Below are 21,238 nucleotides of genomic sequence, written 5' to 3'. Positions count from 1 at the left end.
CGACGGTGGGGCGGAGTGGCCTCTGCCCAGCGTGGCTTCACCCGCCCGGGACGCCGTGCCCCCGGATAGCAGCTGGCGGCCGGCAGAGGGAAGCCATGACCCGGAGGAGCCTCAGCCGGAGTTCTGGGGGACCGCAGGTGCCCCGGGGGCCTCCGGATGGCCTCCTGAGGAGCGCGCCCAGGGCGCACCCCCTGCCCTGGGGCCTTCCGCTTCCTGCGCCACACGGAGCCTAGGCCAGGTCCCCTGAGGAAGCAGCCATCTGGCCTTGGATCTTTCCTTCAGAACCCAAAGGGCCCCTGCTGTGAGGGCGCAGCTGCCATGGAACAAGGGCCATTGGGAGTCAGGAGGAGGTGACCCCTGATTCCCACAGCCATTGGAAAGCCCCCCATGGGGGGCCAGCCCACCTCTACCCAGCCCAGCTCCAGCCAGACCCTGCAGGGAGAGGACAGCCGAGCTCCAGGCCACGCACAGACTAAAAATAACTGCCCTAATGGCACAGGTCCCTGGAAAGGCTCTTTGGAAGCTCTGGGACAAAACAATGTTTGTTTGTTTGTTTTCCTCTTTGAAAAGGGGTGCTGGGGCAAGTAGAGCTCAAATATATACAAGAAGCAAGTCTGTTTAGATAGGACTTCACATAACCCTGTCCCATGGCCCAAGGTCTTTTTTTTTTTTTTTTGCCAGTCCTGGGGCTTGAACTCAGGGCCTGAGCACTGTCCCTGGCTTCTTTTTGCTCAAGGCTAGCACTCTATCACTTGAGCCACAGCGCCACTTCTGGCTTTTTCTGTTTATGTGGTGCTGAGGAATCGAACCCAGGGCTTCATGTATACAAGGCAAGCACTCTTGCCACTAGGCCATGTTCCCAGCCCGGCCCAAGGTCTTACTTGGCAATAAGCATAGGGCTATTGCTAGTTCGTGATGGGGTGTGCATCCAGCACCCCACTCAGGCTGGGAATGACCTTGGAGTCATAGCAGACCTGGTACCTAGGAAATGCTCTGTAAAAGTGTCCGAACCTAACTGGGCATGGGTGACTCACGCTTGTAATCCCAGCTACTCAGGAGGCTGAGGTCTGAGAACTGCAGTTTCAAGTCAGTCGAGGCACAAATGTCCATGACAATCTTATTTCCAATTAACTACCAAAGAGTCTAAAGTAAAGCTGTGACTCAAGTGCTAGAGCACTAGCCTTGAGGGGAAAAAAAAAAAAAGCTCAGGGACAGTGCCCAGGCTCTGAGTTCAAGCCCCACTACTGGCATTTAAAAAAAAGAAAGTCTAAACTTGAGCCATGCTTGCATAAGAGCAAGACACCAAGTCCTCATCCAGGGAAGAGAAAGCACAGTAACCCTTAGGAGTTCTAGGCTCTGAGCCAGGTACCACAGCCATGCATGGTGTCCCTTTGATGTAGAAAACACTCTGTAGGGAGAAACTAAAACGCCAAGTCTCACCCTTAACCTTGTTAGGTCATTGCACGATGCTCTTAGTGGCAGCACCCCTCACAGGCTCCGAAGCCCAGGACTCCAGCAGCTCAGCCACTCCGGGAGCCAGATCACCTCAGGATTTAACTCTTAGAACCCCCACACCACTACCCACACAAAGCAAGACTCTCCTCCCAAGGAGACATCTAAGTAGAGAAAAGACAAACTAGGAACAGACAAAGCAATCAGACCAAAGGGTTTTAAACTACTACGCATGACTTGGCTGTGGGTTTTTTTTTTTTCCTGGAGTAATATGGGAGACAACACATTTAAAAGTTAATCCAGTCCCAGCAATGATTTGGTTTTCAGAAGACAAATTTCCCATGTACACAGTTGGGGATTCTTCAAATGCACCCCTGGAAGCAATACTCCTGGGACAGCTCACAGCGATGAGCATGTCTTATGCTGTGAGCTGGAGTGCTACTTGTCACTCCCATTGTTACCAGGCTATCTCTAAGAGCTCTCACAGATTCCGTGTTACCTAATACTTCTTTCCTTCAATCTTTGAAAGGGAGCCAAAGAGTCCATCCCAATGCTCGAGGATAACTAAAGCCAGGTTATTTCAGGTTCTGCTCCTGGGCCTTGAAGGGATCACTTGAAAATGCAAAACTCCCTGGCACATCCTCCCACTCGCCTATCCCCCTTTCTTACCACCTGCTATTCCATTTCTGTTTTCTTTATAAAATATCTGCAGGTACATTGCTAGATGTGGGGTGCTCTTCTAAACACAGGTAAAATATTAACCCCTATAAACCTTATAGTCAATCTAGAAGGTGCTCACTGTCATTAGGCAGGCCCATCATTTACAGAGGAGGAAACTAAGGTTTGAGGTGAAAAGAAATCCACTCCTGTGAGAAGCCCTGTGCCAAGCTGAAGAGGCTGAGAGTTTGGAATCTCTCCATCTCTCAGTAAAGCTCCCCAAATGCTGGGGGGCCGGGGCCCTGGGAAGATCGGACAGTTTAAGCAACACAGAAGCTCAAATTACTACCCTAAGTGTGTTTAAGATGAGTCTGTGTTGACATTGTAATGTCTACTGTTTCCCTCCAGCTTCCTATGACAAGGGAGTCAATAATCATTTGTGTACAAACGATGCTTCATGTTGTAACTCTAGCCTTCCCACATACCTTCAGTGCCCTGCCCCTGTACTAACCTCAATAAAAACACTCCTTAGTGGAGTCCCAGCATCTGACAGCCAGAATCCCTTCCGGTCCCCCACACCCCTCAAACCACAGTTATTCCACTGGTCTCCCATCATTGTACTGCCCTGGGTTGGGGCAGATTGCAACACACTTCACAAGAGTGGATATTGGATGAAGACTTTAAAAACTTTAATTTCATCCACTAACATGCCCTCCTTAGTAAGTGTGGATGCCAACAACTCGTGAATGTTTCAAATGTTCGGTGTGTTTCATTTTTAGAAGATGACAAGTCAAAAGAAAGTTTATAAATTGTAAAAGTATTAAGACATTTTCACTTAAAAAAATCCAAACATCTGGAAAGTGGAAGATACTTCTTATAATCTTAGTCTCCTTTATAACCTCCCAGTATAACCACAGCTAAATATTGATGTATTTTCCTCTGGCTTCTCATCTTATTATACATTTTTTCTTTTTATTGTACTATTGGGATGAGATATTTCAAACAAAAAGAAAATTACAGAGAATATCTGTACGAATCCTCCTGTGCCTACTCTGAGAGGGCTTTGTCAAGCTTGCATTTCCTGTCAAATTTTTTGTTTAAAGAAATAAAATGATACAGATAGAGACTGTAATGCATTATTATTATACCACTTTCTGTCCTAGACATAATGTGTTGATCAGTCACAGGTATTTTCAATACAAGAATACCCAAGGCAAGATGAAGAAATGGTATTCATATGTCCACAAATCAGCTACTGGATCAGAGCCACTGCTCTGATCTGGCTCATCCATCTCATGCCTCTTTTCTCTCTCCTCCACAGAGGAAAACACCACGAATCTGTGACATTATTCCCAGGGGTGCGCCCTCTCTCTCTCTCTCTCTCTCTCTCTCTCTCTCTCTCTCTCTCTCTCTCTCTCCATATATATATATATTCCATATATATATTCCTCCCTTTCCCTCCCCCCCCCCCAATGCTGATCCTGGGGCTTTGGCTCAGGAAGGCCTGGGTGCTGTCCTTGAGCTTTTGTGCTCAAAGCTAGTGCTCTACCACTTGAGCCACAACTCTACTTCCAACTATCTGGAGAGGAGAGTCTCATCATCTTTCCTCTTTGGGCTGCCTTTCAATGGGGATCCTCAGTTCTCAGACCCCTAAGTAGCTAGGAGTACAGATGTGAGCCCCTGACACCTAGCTTCTCTGGTTCTCTTTCTGCTTTTGACATGTATGTATGTCTACATGATGGTTGTTTAGTTTTGAACTTTCCTAACTGTGAATAAATATTTTTGATGAAATATGGCATTCTTGGACTTAGCTAGTCACTTTTTTATTTTTATTTTTGGTGCTGTGACATATCCTCTGTAGGTAAATACTAACATCACTTATTAATTTTACTGTTACTGGAATTTTAGCTCACTTCAGCTTTCTGCTATTAAAACATTATGGCTGTAGGTTCTGGGGATTTAGTTCTGTATCAGACTGCTTACCTAGAGTGCATATATATGTGTATTATATGTAATACATAATTATATATTATATAATATTGTTATATTATTAATATTAATATAGTATTGTAATTATATATAATATTGTGTGTGTGCATGCGTGTGTGTGTATGAACAAGCTTCCTGGTGCATATGTACAAGACCTGCCCAGAATGGATGCTCAGGAGACTAGAACTGCAGATCTGCACACACACCTCCAGCCTCACAGGATCCCATGGAGTTGTTTTCAAAGCTAGCCCACACAAATCACAGCTCTAGTCGCAGATATGCCGCTGTTCAGGGTCCTCGACACTGGGTTCTGTTAAACTTCTAAATTTGTGAGAATCTGACTACTGAGATTGAGCATCTTTCCTTCCTCATGGTTATCAGTCATTGCTTTTCCTTTTCTGTCAAGTTACTGCCCCAGTGTTGGTCCCTTTTTCTGCAACACAGTTTCTCTTTTTCTTATTGGGGGCCAGGAGCTCTCCACCCAGCCTGAATTCTAACTACTTGTTTGTTGTGTTCACTGGAAGCATCTTCTTTAAGCTAGTGGATCATCCTTTCACCTCCAAAAATGATCTTTTCTCAAATGTAAGTTATCAGTGTTTTCTTTATAATCTGTGCTCTGTTGTCTTAAGAACTGTCTTCCTTCCTCTGAGCTCATAAAAATATTTTTTCTAGATTATAATTGTGTCAGACAGCCTATTACTGAAAGGAACCTGAAACAACCAGAGATTGGCCTCTGGTTTTAGAGGTTTCAGTTCATGGTTGTTTACTTGCTTTGGTCTTCTAATAGTACAGTATATCATGGGTGAGTGTGTGTGTGTGCATGCGTGCATGCACGCCCGTTCTAAAACAAGCTACTAACCTCATGGTGGCAGGGAAGCAAAGAGAAAGGCAAGAAAGGGGCAGGGGCCCCGTAAGACTGGGATCTGAGGATCACAGTTCGAAGCCGGACATAAGAAGGAAAATCTGTGGCACTCTTATCTCCCATTAACTGCCCAAAGGCTGGAAGTGGAGCTATGGCTCAAGTAGTAGAGCATTGGCCTTGAGTGGCAAAGGTAAGGGACAGTGCCTAGACCTTAAGTTCAAGCCCTAGTACTGGAACAATAGCAAATGATTCTAGCATAGATTATTGAGCAACCCATGCTCTCCTCACCTTCACCATACGTTGTTTCTGCTGGAGGGTGGCTCTCTCCTATGGCATATAGGCCCAACTCAGTGATGATGTTGCACTATCTTCATTGCTGCTATTTTATAATAAGCTTTCACATTGCTGTAGTAAGCCTTTTTTGTATGCGCCAGTACTGGGGCTTGCCTCAAGGTTTTACACTCCAGCTGGGCCTTTTCACTCCAGGATGCCTCTCTACCACTTGAGCTGTAATGCTCTAATGCTGCACTGTCCTTGCAGTTAGCCCTCCTTGTCATCATGTTTTAAGTTAATATAGCATCAGTGAATTGGAGTTGTGAGGTTTTCCGTAGTTTTGAATCTATACTCATAACTTACATTGCTTGTGTTAACTTGCTAATGCTGCATAATACCCCCAAATGTTAGTGATTTACAAAACACACAAATTTATTATTTCACAAACTGTGTTTGTAAGGCAGGGAGCTAGAGGGAGTTTCTTTGCAGGCAGCTATTGTGAAATCTTTTATTCAAATTTGTTTTCCCATTGCATTCCAGCCATCTACTGGAGTGGGCCCCAGGACAAACTATTTAACTGGTGCAGAAATAGAAACAAATCAGGTACTTGCCAATGTGGCAGAACTGGTGAGAGATAGGGAGTGAAGTATAAGTCCTTCTCTGAGATACTATATTGCCATCAAAATGCTTTTTTATATGAATTTATACTCCCCTAAAATGTCGCAAGAAGAGAGTCATGATTACCCTGTCTCTTGTAATCTGACATTGTAATCTCTATCCAAGAGCAGTAATATCCTCCAATAGCTTGACATGGATGTGTGAGGAATGGCTGTGGACCTCATGGCTCTCACTCTGATGATGGCTGGTGCTAATAGGAAGGTGACAGTAACATTGCAATGCCATAGGTAATAAAATCACAAGTCTGCACTGAGACATGTGGAAACTTCAGGGCATTAACTTTCTCTCACCTTTATAATGGAGGATGAAACTTCCAGATGCTGGTGGCTCACACCCATGACCCTAGCTACGCAGGAGGCTGAGATTTGAGGACTGTGGTTTGAAGCCAACCTGGGCAGGAAAGTCCATGAGACTCTGAACCCCAATTAACTACCAAAAAGCTGGAAGTGGAGCTGTGGCTCTAGTGACACCATTGAGCTTTCTCTCGGGGACAGTGTCCGGAACAGTAGCCCAGACCAGCATGCTGAGAAAGGAGGGTGCCTAAGAGATCCTGGAGGAAGATGAAGAAATCCAGACTCTTGTCATAGAAGCATCCCCTCTACAAGTATCTAAAAGGAGAAGGAAATAAACTACTTTTCTAGAGAGCTGACTTAACCGCCCCACCCCTAGGTCAGCTTCTCTCTCATCCCAAAAGTGTTTTGGCTGGGAGAGGCCAACAGTGCAAGTGCCAGCCCAGTATTTCAGTTCTGGCCCTGCCCAAACTCCCTCTTGTGTTTTCAATTCCAGGTTCAGTTCAGTTCCTGAAAACCCTGGAAGGAGTGAGTGGGCTCTATTCCCATCACACTTTTGTTACTGAAGTTTATGGAAGCTGGCACTCTCAGCCACAGCTGTGGAAGGAAGCCGCCTGCTTCCAAGATGGCTAGGAGGATGCGATCATGGACAGGTTTTGGAGCACTTCCTCATCACCTGAAACAGCAGGCACACTTCTAGACATCAGGTCGTAGGACTGACCCATAACCTGGTTTACACATTCCTGGGTTCCCCGTAATTACTGAATCACAGCTCCAACCCTGCAAAAACTTCCAAACTAGGAGGAGGTTTCCATCTTACCATCACCATGCTAGAAATGTGTGTTTGTGGAGCAGCTGGCAATTTATAGACGGGCAGAATGCATCTAATGTGAAATACCCAAAATAATCCTAGATGGTTTGTTGGTGTGGGTGCTGGGGCTTGAACTCAAGGCCAGAGTGCCATCTCTTAGCTTTTTCATTCAAGGCCAGTGCTCTAGCACTTGAACTCCATTTCTGTGCTTTTGATGGTTAATTGGAGTCTCATGGACCCTTCGGCTTGGGCTGGCTTTGAAATGAGATCCTCAGATCTCAACCTCTTGATTAGGTAGGATTACAGGTGTGAGCCACAAGTATTTGGTATAATCCTAGTTTGTTACTATGAAAAATCACTATTAATTGTTTGACTAAAGAAGGGCCAAAACTAAGAAAAAGTAAACAGCTACCAATGGTCTAGGCAGCTAATTATCTACTAAGGCAGAGTGTGGTCCAACTAGGTGTGTGCTGGACAGCAGGCGAGTCACAGGGCTGAGTGAGGAATAGTGAACGCTGTGAGTGTGTGGACAATGAATGCTGTGTATGTGGTAGGGAGACAGAGAAAATGATAAAGAAATAACTTGTTTTTAGAATTTTATTTTTCAGAACTGAGGTTTGAACCCAGGCCCTTGGGCTTGGTAGCCAGGCATTTTACCAAGCAATAGAGCCATTCTCACAGTATGTTTTTGTTTGAGTTACTTTTCCAACAGGGTCTTGATTTTTGCCTGAACTGTCTTGGATCACAATACCACTCCGTGCTCCAAAGCTGAGCTGACAGGTATACACTTCAAGGTCAGACTACTGGTTGATATGGAGTCTCATGAATCTTTTTGTTTTTGGTTGATGCTTAATTTGTAATTCACTATTACATATATCATACATGTGCTACATATATGATATATATATCATATATATGTTATCACATGCTTTATAGTTTGGGAATGGAAGAGTCTAAGATCAGATGAGGGCTAGGAGGGAAAAATCTGTTCCCTCTCACTCTCTAGTGGTTCACTAGCAATAATCATTTCCTTAAATACAAAATAACAACAAAATAACCTAACTCAGGACCTCACACTTAATTGGCTTGCTTGCCCTACTAGTGTTCAAACACTTGAGCCACAACCCACCCCAGCATTTTTCTGGTTATTTTGGAGTTGGAGTCTCGCAGACTTCTCATGAACTTTTGGCTTAGGATGCTCTTCAACCAAGTTCCTCTTGAATTTTACCTCCTCAGTAGCTGAGATGACAGGCATGCCCATCTTGGACAGAGAACTTTGCCTCAGGCTCCCCTAGTCCTAGCTTTGCCCAAGATATCATTTACAGTACGGACTGTTCTAGTAAGGGCTCTTCTCCAGCCCTTGGGCCTGCAGACATGGAAGAGAGGCTGCTGGTGTTTCCCAGCCACATTGACAAATGCCAAACGTTCCCCACTCAGGGGAGTCATCAGCAGGTCTGCAGCTTCATGTTAAAAGGTTGGGAGAGTTGGAGGCTATTTTTAGGCCTCCAAAGCTGCAGCTCAGGCCATCCCAGCTTAGGCTTGCTCTTTGCCACACCTCTCGCAGCCCCCTTTCCCCACCTCAGAGGCAGCTCTAACTTCTAGAAAAGATTGGCCTCCACAATGCAGCCAAACCTGTCCATGAACAGTGGCTACAGGTCACAACCATGCAGGCTCAGAGAGACCTGTGCAGATCCCCTCTATACCCCCATGAGCCCGGTGAGCCCGGGGCAGCTGGCCACCCCCATGCCCTCCCAAGCTACACATAGGAGCTCCAGAGGTCTCCAGCCCTCATGCACATCTGCTGCGACCCCATTCTGAACAAATCCACCAATGTCTTCTCACCTGCCATCCTTGCAGAGAATCTGGAGGTCTCCCCTGGCTGTAGGCCCAGATCCTCCCACTATTCTTCAGGCCAGATCACAGGCTGGGGAGCCCTCTGCCAGGGATTGAACTTGAATGTTCTTCAATAGCCCATGTGTTGAAGCTTGACTACAGCCCCAAGTGTTAGCAGGAGGTAGTGGGGCCTTTTATAGTTAAGGCCTGACAGGATGAGGTTAGGTTAGTGTGTGTGTGACAGTGGGGGGGTCCTTGGGAGTACTGATACCCTAGTCCTATCTCTCTTTTACTTCCTGCCCATCAGATCACGGTGAGCAGCTTCCTTCACCACACCTTTGTAGTGATTGTTTGGTGCCATCACAACCCCAAATGCATGAATCAAGGCACCATTGACTGAAACTGTGAACCAAGGAAACATTTCCTTTCAGTTGATTATCTTATTTTTATACAGTGATGGGAAAGAAAACTAATACACCTGTATCTCAGTGTATGCAGGCATGCAGTAAAAGTAACTGCTTACCTCACAGAGCTTCAATGAGACGCTGTGAGATCAAGCACACATAATGCTCAACATGGTGCCCACTTACAGTATGTACTTGGTAAATGTGTAACATTATCATCACTGCCACCACGCAGTCCTTCAGCATCTGCAGGATGGTTTTAGGCCCCCACAGATACCACAATCTGGGGATGCCCAGCTCCTTTGTATAAGTTGGTGCAGTGCTTGCATACAACTTAAACACATTCTTAAACATACTTTAATTCCCAGACTGCTTATAATACCTAATAGTGGATACACTGTTTTTCACATTTTTTTCTGGTCCTAGGGCTTGAGCTCAGGGCCTGGGTGCTGTCCCTGAATTGTTTTGCTCAAGGTCAGCACTCTACCACTTGAGCCACAACTCCATTTCTGGCTTTTGGTGGTTAACTGGAGTCTCATGAACTTTCCTTCCCAAGCTGGCTTTGAACCATGATCTTCATGCTGAGTAGCCAGGACTACAGCCATGAGCTATCGGGGCCTAGATCATTTGTATTGTTCTATTTATTTTCCCCCAGATATTTCTTAATTGGTGGCTGTTTGAATACATGGGATGTATCCTCTGGGATATGGAGGAACAATTATATACTTTTCATTTGTGTGTGTTTCTCAAGGTCTTTCCAGAATTCTGAAAGAAAACTTTAGATACACAAGACAAAGAATAGGTTTATCTCTGCTCATCAGAATACATTTACCTTCTGTGTAGTAGAAAAGTAACTGTTAATGGAACTGTGGGACTAGCTGTGGTGGCATCCAGCAGTCATAACTGAAGATCTCCTTCTTGGTCGACTCCATCCATTTCATAACCCAAAATGAATATAGCACAATATTTGTCCCCTTGACTCCAAATCACCTATTATCCAACCCAGATATCTTCACTTTTCTTCATTTTGTCTGCAAAATCATGTTACCATGTGAGACTTTCCTAATGTTCAACATATACAAAGTAGATTAAAAACTTTCAAGGTGATATTAAAAATAAATAGAAGTTTGAAGAGAAGGACACAGGAGAATTCTATTGTTGACGTGACATTTAAAGTTCTAGGTAAATTTCCTTTGGCGTACCCTATGTGGTTACTGTATATGTTTTTGGTACACTGTATAGTGTATATATGTATACCTGATCTAGGAAAGGGAAAGAAAAACGAGGGTGTAAGATATCACAAGAAATGTATTCACTGCCTTATTATGTAACTGTACCCCTTTTGCACAACACCTTGTCAATAAAATTTAATTAATAAAAAAATAGAAGTTTGAGTGTTTTCTTTCCTCACTAAAATGGATTTTCTTGTGACAAGTCACTGATTTCTGCTGAACCCTGGACACATTTGTTATGGGAGTAGATTGCACTGAGGAAATACTTGATTTTATCAGAGGTTTTTGTGGACAGTTGTCTCCTTTGTAAAAGGAAAGCTATTAGGGAACAGAGATTGCATATATATATATATATGTATATGTATATATATTGCTAGATGTCACCCAACCCTGCAGCTTTAAACAAAATAGCTGCTCAGTAATGTCTTGCCAAGTGGACCATGAACACATACATGCATGAATAAATTCATGATTTCTTCCAGTAATCCACTGATGAGTATTTTAAAAGAAATTAGTTTAGTTGGGCATGACTCATTTTGGGCGATCCCAGGCTAGCTGCTATAGACCACTGTTTTTCTCCAAAGTGGTCATAAACTCTCTGTTTAATAATAATCCATTCTAAAATTCGTACAGGAAATTGGCTGTGTAAAATCTGCCCCCAAAGTGGGCCATCTACTTGTCTTCAGTTTTCCTCTTCAATTTGTCATGACTTAACCTTCACCACATGTCCAAGGTCATTCAATATCAGGCATGATGTGACTGTGTACTATAAGACTTGAGCTAATTCAACATTTGTCACCTAGTGGCTGATTGAGAACAGGGGATCAGGCCAGTGGAGTATTTTATATCTGAAACTATTTTTTCCAGTACTTTAGAACCCAGGGCTTCACCCATACTAGAGGTAAGCACTCATCACTAAGCCATACAGCCAGCCTTAGTCTCTAAAGTTTTTTTTTTGTTGGTGTGTGTGTGTGTGTGTGTGTGTGTGTGTGCATGTACATGCAAGTACACATGTGTTTGTGTGTGTTCATATTGGGCTTGAACTGGGGGTTACACACTGTCCTTTAGCTTTTTTGTTCAAGTCTGGTGCTCTACCACTTGAGCCATGCCCCCACTTTAACTTTTTGCTAGCTAACTGGATATAAAAGTCTCTTGGATTTATCTTCCTGGGCTGGCTTAGAACTGAGCTCCTTGGACCTTAGCCCCCTGGGTAGCTAGGATTACAGGCATGAGCACTAGCATCCGAGTTAATCTCTTAACTTTTTTCACAGTCAGTCCTCAAACTTTTTTTTGGCAGTTTGTGAGGCTTGAACTCAGGGCCTAGGCACTGTCCTTGAGCATGTTTGCTCGAGGCTAGCATCCAATCACTTTGAGCCATAGCTCCACTTCTGGTTTTGAGTAGTTAATTGGAGCTAAAAGTCTCAGCAGGACTTTTCTGCCTGGGCTGGCTTCAAACTGATCCTCAGATCTCAGCCTCCTGAGTAGCTAGGACTACAGGCATCAGGCCCTGGCGCCTGGCCCTATCAAACATTTTTGAGTGCATATCTTCAATGCATAAATATTTCTTTATTTACAAACTATGTACAAGTACTACTGTGCCAATTCTTACACATATTATATACAAAGAAAGGGTGATATTTTCCCAATCTACATAAATAGAATTCTGTATGAATGCCTTCTTCTTGCACCTGGCTCTCTCCTGGGGTAAACAGACCCCACTTGGAAAGCCCAGGCCTAGCACTTAAAATGTTCCTCACTTAGGGAAAGTTGCTGAGCACACTGAGCCGATCTGGCCTACACATAAAACAGGAAAGCTAACACCTACAGTTCAGTCTGCTCTGAGAATCAAATGAAGTAACATGTGTAAACGTGTATGTTAGTGCACAGAGCTGGTGCCCAACAAATGCGTGTCTCACATATAGTGTGTGATCTTTTTACTTAGAAGGCCATGTATACAAGAAGCTGTTCTGATCTCATTAAGAGCCTCCATGTTGATATATAGAAGGGTTTTTCTCCTAGCTGTAGCTGAAGATATAATTACTTGGAAATGATGAAAGGGAAAATCTAGGGTGAGAGAAGCAGTTGGTGGAGATAAGAAAAGGAGTAGGAGTTAATGAGCAGCTGAAGAAAACCAGCACCCAACTTAGACGAGAAACAAGTATATTTACTCAACTTTCTTGCCCTCTCGTGTATCTCCTGTAAGACAATTTTTACATTAAAGATGATGTTTTTTACAACATAGTTGTAAGTATTTTTAAATGTTTTATGTGATGTTTAAGATGTAGGGAAAAGGTAAAGAAAAACACAGCAAATGTATCCACCACTCAGCTCAAGAACATAACACTGAATGACAGGAAAGGAAAAAAGGCTAGAATGTAGGAATGGACCAGTTAAAGGAATGAGTGAGGATGAATGTGCTCCGTGTAGTTTGTATGTATGGAAATGGAACAATGAAACCTGTTGAGGTTATTTTAAGCAGGGGGAATGGGATAGGTGAAGAGTAATTGAAGTGAGGTCGATCAGAATACAATGAAAGAACGCATGTGTGGAAATGTTGCAATGAACCCCTCCTCTGTACAACTAATGTATGCTAATTAATAAATTTAGTCACAAAACAATACTAGGAACACCAGTCAATAACTTCCTGCTTCCTCTATCACCTCTTTGAACCTATTACTCATTTGAAATTTGTCACCCACATACTTCTGTATATTTCATACCATACATAGAAATCCCTAAGTAGCATATAGTATTATTTCAAGTGTTTATAAACAAAAATTTGCTCTGATAGTACTTTGGTTCATTAACTCTCTTTTACAACACACATATAAAGTGCTTACCTCCTATGTTCTTTATGCCAGGATTAATGATTATATCAGGGAAAATCTCTTCCTCTCCAACTGGAAAAATGTCAGCACAAAGCCCAGGAAAAATGATTCCTTCCAAGAGTTCTTCCCACTTTCACTTTCTGACTCCTCCAGAAAACCCACTGTTGTTCTGTCATCAGGAAGAGACCAATGAGGGACACTGAGACTCAAGGAAGGGGAGGCATTATTTCACATGGGAAGATGTATCATGAGTCTCGTGCTGTCCCCACAAAGAAGCAGGTCTTGACTCCTACATCTTCTGTACTCTTGACATTCTAGTTAGCAAAGTTTGGAATAGTGTGTGATTCTCTCCAGTCTATTGAGGGAGTTTGGCTACAGAAGCATGTGCTTAAGGAGACTCAGAGACCCTTCCAGTCCTGCCCGAGTTTGCAGTCAGGATGAGGATGGTAGGTTGGCTGCAGACACCTGCTTATGTGGCTCTGAGGCATGGGCTCCATTACTAGTTCTTGCTGTGAGAGTCCATTCCAAAGTGAAGACTGCCCAGGCCTCCCTTTGCACCTCCCACACATAGATCTGCATCTTGCGAAGTACCCAAGAAGTGTCACCAAATGGCACATCAGGGGCTCCTGAACGCATAGGGCCTCCTCAGGAGGGAAGCACCCCAGGCATTAGCATGGCTAGTTCCAGAAGGATATAGGAACCCTGGTCATACTTGGCTCAAAATCAGTGTTAAGGCTTCTGCTCACTTGATGAGTACACAACCACAGTTCCAAGCTGTACACCATTCTAGATTACTGCACAGGTGCTAGCTGCAAAGATCAAGTCCACCCTGCTCGTATCCTATGGATTAGGCAAATAAAAGTACTTCTGTATGTATGAAAAATTGATATCCTATTAATATTTCATTGCAACTGCCGGTCAGTTGCAAGGCCTTTCCAGCTTCCTTTCCCCGTTGGATTGGCCTTTGGGTCCCACTTTTGCTATAATCATTCATGCCAAGAAGCCCTGTGCTCTGGTACCATGGAACATATAGAAGAGCACAGACAACCCAGTGATTCGCCCAGATGTCAGGCTCGTAGCTACCTCAGAACAGCATCCATTTGGTTGGCTGAGCTTCCCAAAGGACACAAGTCAGAAGTTCAGCCCTAGACATAACCTGACTCTCTTTTCTACAGCTGGAGATTTGAATCAAAACATATTAATTATACAGCTTAATGAGATCTACTGTGGCATGCACACATCCATTGTCCATCCTTCTACCCTTTGTCCTCATCTTCCCCAAGGAATCCTTCCTGGTTATGGGTAGAGGTTTAGCAGTGGATCTGCTCACATCACACAGGTCCTGCCCACTAGGAACTATACAGCAGCACTCAGTAATCTTCAAAATCCCAACCAAACAGGCTGGGGACTTGGGACTTGTTGGCACCTGTTAAAGGGATGTGCAAGCCTCCAGATGGAAAGGACATTTCTTGCCTCCAGGTCATTTCCTGCTTCCTCTCTGACAACTACTAGATTCTTCTTCCGTCCCTTTCTGCCATGCAGTTGCCCTATTGTTCCTAGAAAAGCCTTCTCTACTCCCTCCATGTTTTAATTGCTCATATCCATAGAGGCCAAAGTTCTGGTTCCCTTGAGTCTGAGTTCCTCACTGAAGGACCTTGGAGCTGGTGCGCTTCCTGTCCACACTGCCTGGCTAGTGGCTGCTGTGCAAAACTCGAAGGTGGTCTGAGTGTCCACACTGCCTGGCTAGTGGCTGCTGTGCAAAACTCGAAGGTGGTCTGAGTGTCCACACTGCTCATCTCCCTCACTGTCACAGCCCCAACCTCTCTACATGCAGCCTTCCCCAGCCACACAGTCCTCCTGGTTGCGGCTCTGCTGAATGTCCCCAGTTACACCCACTGTCCTACATGGCTCATCAATACCTACACATGGCTTCCTCTGGGTGACCTGTGTGGTTCACCAGTACCTACACACGGCCCCCTCTGAATGACTTGTGTGGTTCAAGAATGCCTATGCAGGGCCCACTCTAAATCACCTGCATGGTTCAACAGTACCCACATACAGCACCCTCTGAATCAGTGTACAAAGATCAAACCATTTCTTTGTAAATAGAAAATACTACAAAGTAGAAAAGAAGAAACTAAAAATCACCCAACAGGTCTCCGTCACTGGATTAACATTGACATTTTGATATATTCTCTTCATTCTCTGTCTCTTTTCTTTGCATATGAATACCACATGTAGTTTTCAAAATTAGGATGATCCTGCATATGAGATTTTGTATCTCTCATTCCCCTCCCCCAGGCATGGCCGTAGAATAATATTCTTGTTCTTATCTTGGTTTCTTCATATGTGCCATCATTGTCAAAGCTCCTTCCCTTTACTATTGCCACCCATCTATATTCAAATCTCCCTTTATCTTTAATTCTCTGCCCCACAAAGCTAATCATTCTATTCTGTATTAATTTTGTTCCTATCAATACATTCAGCCTTTGTTACAAAGATCACTTAATTTATTCTTTGACATACTGCCGATAAAAACTGGTCTTGTGTTCCTGTTGATAACCTAAGTCCTAAACATCAGCAGTTCTGTCTCCATATGGCAGGTGCTTGGTAAATCTGGGCTGATTTTCAGGTTGCTTTATACTCTTTGATTCTAGTCCTCCCTCAGCTCTGTTGTTTCTAGGCAAAAGGGGAACATCTCAACTTCACAAAACATGGGTCTCAATACCAGCCCCATGGTGGCAGCATTTGGTAACATTTAGCATAGAAAATTATGGGCCTCAGTCTTACAGTTTTTAACTCAGTTATTCCTTTTGGTGGTGGGAATGAGTTCTGTTCTGCATTCAAGCGTGGTTCTCTGAGGCACTGATGTAGGGGTGGCAGAATCCTGGGCTTTTCTAGGCTTGGATTTAGTGAGATTGGAAAAGGTATACTAGGGCCTGAATGAAGAAAAATGCTCCTAACATACTAACTTCACAACTTCAAAATTAAAAATGGCCTTTAAGAGAAAAGTTAGGTTAGACAGGATGATAAATTAGTGACACTTCATTTCTAACATTAAATGGAAAGCAGTTTTTTCTGACATCATTACAGAAGCACAGTTCTTTCCATTTCCAAACTCAAACACACATGCACACACACACACATATGCACCATGTGCATGCACACACACACATGCTACCCTGACTGAGCAATAAATCACACACACACACACACACACACACACACACACACACACACACACACACCTTTTTTGCAAAAGGCTGGGAGTGTGGCTCAAGGGATGGCCTGGCATGCAAAAAATCCTAAGTTCAAACCCCAGTATCGCCTCCCTACCTAAAAATGACTTACTATTGTAAAGCCCTTGACTGATCAAGCTGTCAGACCTCAATCTTCTTTTAATGTGCAGCATTGCTTTACATTAACTTCTGCTTCAATAAAATCCAGTTTTAGCCAAAAATGAGAACAGATTTTTAAAAACAATAGATTAGATGTATAACTAGCAAAGATCTTCACCTATTCTGTTGGCTATCTTTTTAGCTTAGTGACAATTTCCTTCACTGTGCAGAAGCTTTTTAGCTTAATGTAGTCCCATTTGTCAATTCTTTTTCTTTTTTTGCCAAGTCCCTGGAGTTCTACTCAGGAATTTCCTGCCTATGCCAATAAGTTTTAGAATTTTCCCTATTCCTTCTTGTAGTATTTTAAGATGCCAGTTTTTACATTAAGGTCTTTGGCGCATCTTGTATTGAAATTGGTACGGGGTGAGAGACGGGTTCAATTTCAGTCTTCTGCATATGGAGGTCCAGTTCTCTTAGTACTATTTGTTGAAGAGGCTCTCCTTCCTCCAATGTATATTTTGGGTTTCTTCACCAAATATTAGTTGTCTGTAAGTTCATGGTTCATTTATGGTCTTCTAGTCTGTTCCATTGGCTTTTGGATCTGTTTTTGTGCCCAAATAAAGCTGTTTTTGTTATTATGGCCTTATGGCCTTATAGTATGACTTAAAGTCTGGTATTGTGATAACTCCAGCATACATATGTGTGTATATATACCACATATATATATATATATATATATATATATATATATACATATACACACTCAGAGTTTGTTCAGTTGCTCTCTTTGTGCTTCCGTATGACTTTTAATATTATCTTTTCTATCCCTCTGAAAAATGACTAACATTGGGATATTGATGTGGTATCGCATTAAACTTGTACCTTGCCTTTGGAAGTTTGGGCTTTTTTCTGTCTTGGGGCTTAAACTCAGGACCTAGGTGCTGTCTCTGAGTTTTTTTGCTCAAGGCTAGCACTCCTCCACTTTGAGCCACAGTGTCACTGCTGGTTTTCTGGTGGTTAATTGGAGATAAGAGTCTTGCAGACTCTCTTGCCTGGGCTAGCTTCAAACTGTGATCCTCAGATCTCAGCCTCCTGAGTAGCTAGGAAGTATGGCCATTTCCATGTTATTGATTTTACTAACCCAAGCACATAGGAGATCTTTCTGTCCTCTCATGTATTTTTAATATTTTTTCTTCAAAGTTTTATAGTTTTCATTACAAAATTCCTTTATCTCCTAGGTAAAGTTTAGGTTTAGTCTTAGGTGTTTTGGGTAGCTATTGTGAATCCAATACATCAGACAAAGGTCTAATAATAGCGACCTCACAAAACTAAAACCCCAAAGAATCAATAAGCCAATTCATAAATGAACAAAGAAGCTAAATAGATGCTTCTCAGGTGAAGTTCAAATGGTCAATAAATACAGGAAGAAATGTCTGACATCCCTTACCAGAAAGGAAATGCAAATCCAAACAATAGTGAGATCCCATCTCACTCTAGTCTTAATGGCCATCATGAGGAACATGACCAACAAAAAAATGCTGATGAAGAGGCAGGGGGAAGGGACCCTAATTTGCTGTGGTTGGGAATACAAAGTAGTGCAATCACTGTGGTAATCAGGGAGATTCCTCAAACTAGCTTATGACCCAGCAATACCACTTGGGCATTTATTCAAAAGATTGTAAATCAGTATTAAATAAAGGCATCTGCATATCCATGTTCACTGCTACACTGTTCACTGTAAGTAACTATTTCTTTTTCTTTTTCTTTTTCTTTTTCTTTTTTGCCAGTCCTGGGCCTTGGACTCAGGGTCTGAGCACTGTCTCTGGCTTCTCTTTGCTCAAGGCTAGCACTCTGCCACTTGAGCCACCACAGCGTCACTTCCGGCCATTTTCTATATATGTAGTGTTGGGGAATAGAACCCAGGGCTTCATGTATATGAGTCAAGCACTCTTGCCACTAGGCCATATTCCCGGCCCTGTAAGTAACTATTAGGGAAATTGCTCAGATGTCCAAATGTGCTACAACAGATAAATGGATCAAATATGTGTGTGTTTGTGTATATACACAAACATATGCATATACATACATATTTGTATACACACACATATATCCATTAGGAAGAATGGAATTGTGACATTTGCAGGGAGATGGATGAACAAATAGTACTAAGTGAAGTAATCCAGGCCCATAAAGACAATGGGGAACATGTTTTCTCTCCTATGTAGATCTTGTCCCCCAAATATAATCTTTCATGTAAACACAACAGGATCATATACATATCTACACAATCAAGCTGACTAAGGAATAAGATATGTGGAGTGAAACACCATACTATAAACACTTGAACAATTAATAACAGGAGTGGAGGAATGGACAAGGGAATATTGACCTTATACAGTCATAATACTCAATGTATGTATATGACAAAGGAAGTGGGGTGCGTGATGTGCCTGGTGAGGGAAGAGAAGGGGAAAGGAGAGAAGGATGAAGGAGTGACTCTGATTGAGATGCACTGGACACATATTGACAGGTTAAAATGTAAACCCCTTGTATAACCATTTGGAGATAAAAGTTTAAAAAATCACAGATTACAATCATTGTTAACTATCAACCCTCCATTACCTTATGTTTGATGTTCAAGTTCATATTAAAGGCCATGTGCCAGAGGATAAGAAGGAAACAGGATGTGGAATGCTACCCCAAGTCCCTCCTATGCTCCCACCATTTCTTCCTGGAAGCCCCCACCTGCTTAGATATTTAGTTGTGTGATTCTGGCAAATCACTTCCTGTCTGTGGTCTAACATCTCAGGGCCCAGCATCCTGGGACATCTCCTTCACTGTTCATACCTTTGTCACATGCCTGAGAAGTGTGATGATGGGAAGACAGATTCCATCTGTGGTTTTCAGTCTTTACTTCCACCCAGCCCTTTGGTTCCATGGGAGCTGGAAGACTTCCCACAGGAAGCTTTTCTTCCTTGGAAGTACCCTGGTCATCACCAGAGAGAGATCTGCTCTTCTGACTGCAAGCACCATTGTTCCCCCCCACTCTCACCCCCACCCCTACCCCACCATAGTGCTTCAACTCAAGCCTGGGCATCCTTGAAACAGCAGCACCAAAATGTACCTGGCTATAACTGTTAAGTGACAGTTCTAGTTCACACTGCAATGACAGGCCTCAGCAGGGTGCACTTGGAACAAAATAGGCATTGTCCTTCCTATGTCTTTTTTTTTTTTTAAAGCTTTTTTTCTTTGTCATAGTGTGGTACAGAGGGGTTACAGATTCATATGTAAGGCAGTGAGTACATTTCTTGTTCAACTTGTTACCTCCTCCCTCATTTTCCCCCTCACCTTCACCCTCCCCCTTCCCCTCTCCCCCCAAGAGTTGTGCAGTTGGAAGGAGCCTCTTTTCCCTTCCTGAAGATTGTCCTAGAAAGGTCCTTGGAATGGCTGGGGAGGGCACCGGCAGATACTGCAGTGGTGTTGGGCAGAGTGCAGCCAGTAGGCTGAGCATCTGACAATTCCAATAATGGCCAGCAAGGAAGGGCTCCAGCAAGGTCAGTGCCAGCACCCCATCTTCCCATCTCTGGTCCTAAGATGAAGCCCCTCTGCCATCTGTCCATACCAGAGTATGTGCTTGGAACCTTCTGGGCCAAGTGGACTCCACCAACCTCAGACCGGGGTGTGACTCACTTGAAAAATGTCAACCTAACTAGCTCACTTGGGGAGTCATTGTGAGATGCCCTGCACACTAACGACCCCTCTGTCGCTCCTCCCCACCTCCTGCGCATTAAAGCCCTTCCAAGCAAGTGCCAAGACCTGTGATTGGTTTTTAGAAGCTTCCTCCACAGGAATACCTCAATTCTGTATTTCCTAGGGAAAAAATGTGGTTTCTTCCTGTGGCTTGATGATCTTAGCTTGATTGTTGGAACAAAATCCAAGATTTGGTCTTGAGAGGTACTGGAAAACGCTGCCACTCTGTTCACAGGAGCAGAAACTGGGGCTCCAGAGGCTGTGCCTGCAGTCCTTAGCTCCCTGGACTTTCTGCATCTGACCCCCTGTAAGATCCACATTCTTGGAACTGTGCAGCACAGTGATGTTCTCTGTATTAAGTTTACCAGGGGAAACTGGTTGCTTAAAAGACTCTTAATGCTCCCTCACCACCCTTAAACCTGAGCTGACTTAGCAGGGTATTTTGTTACTTTGGATTGTTGTAGTACTGGGGATGAAATCCAGGCCTTGTGCATGCTGGTCAAACATTCTACCATCCCAGATCTAGGATGCCTAACATCTCTATTTCATAAGTAAGAGTCTCCTATCTTTATGTCAGTATTCCCCTGATAATATCAATGAAACTATCTAGCATGTTGTGCTTGGCACCCGGGGAGCACTAAATAACTATTTGCTGAATCTAATTGGAGTCTACGGGGATCCAATTGGAAGCCTTTACTCAGCTCTGTCTGCCTCTCTCTGTGAGAGACACATCATTGTTCCTTCAACACAAGGAGATGGTCAAACTGGGACAGGCCAATGTGTCACATACCAGGCTTCAAGATCAGTTCCACTGGACCAAACAAGGATAGACTCTTTGCTC

The sequence above is a fragment of the Perognathus longimembris genome, chromosome 21 (assembly GCF_023159225.1).
Source record: "Perognathus longimembris pacificus isolate PPM17 chromosome 21, ASM2315922v1, whole genome shotgun sequence".
NCBI classification, from domain to species: domain Eukaryota; kingdom Metazoa; phylum Chordata; class Mammalia; order Rodentia; family Heteromyidae; genus Perognathus; species Perognathus longimembris.
This window is presented reverse-complemented; position numbering follows the sequence as displayed.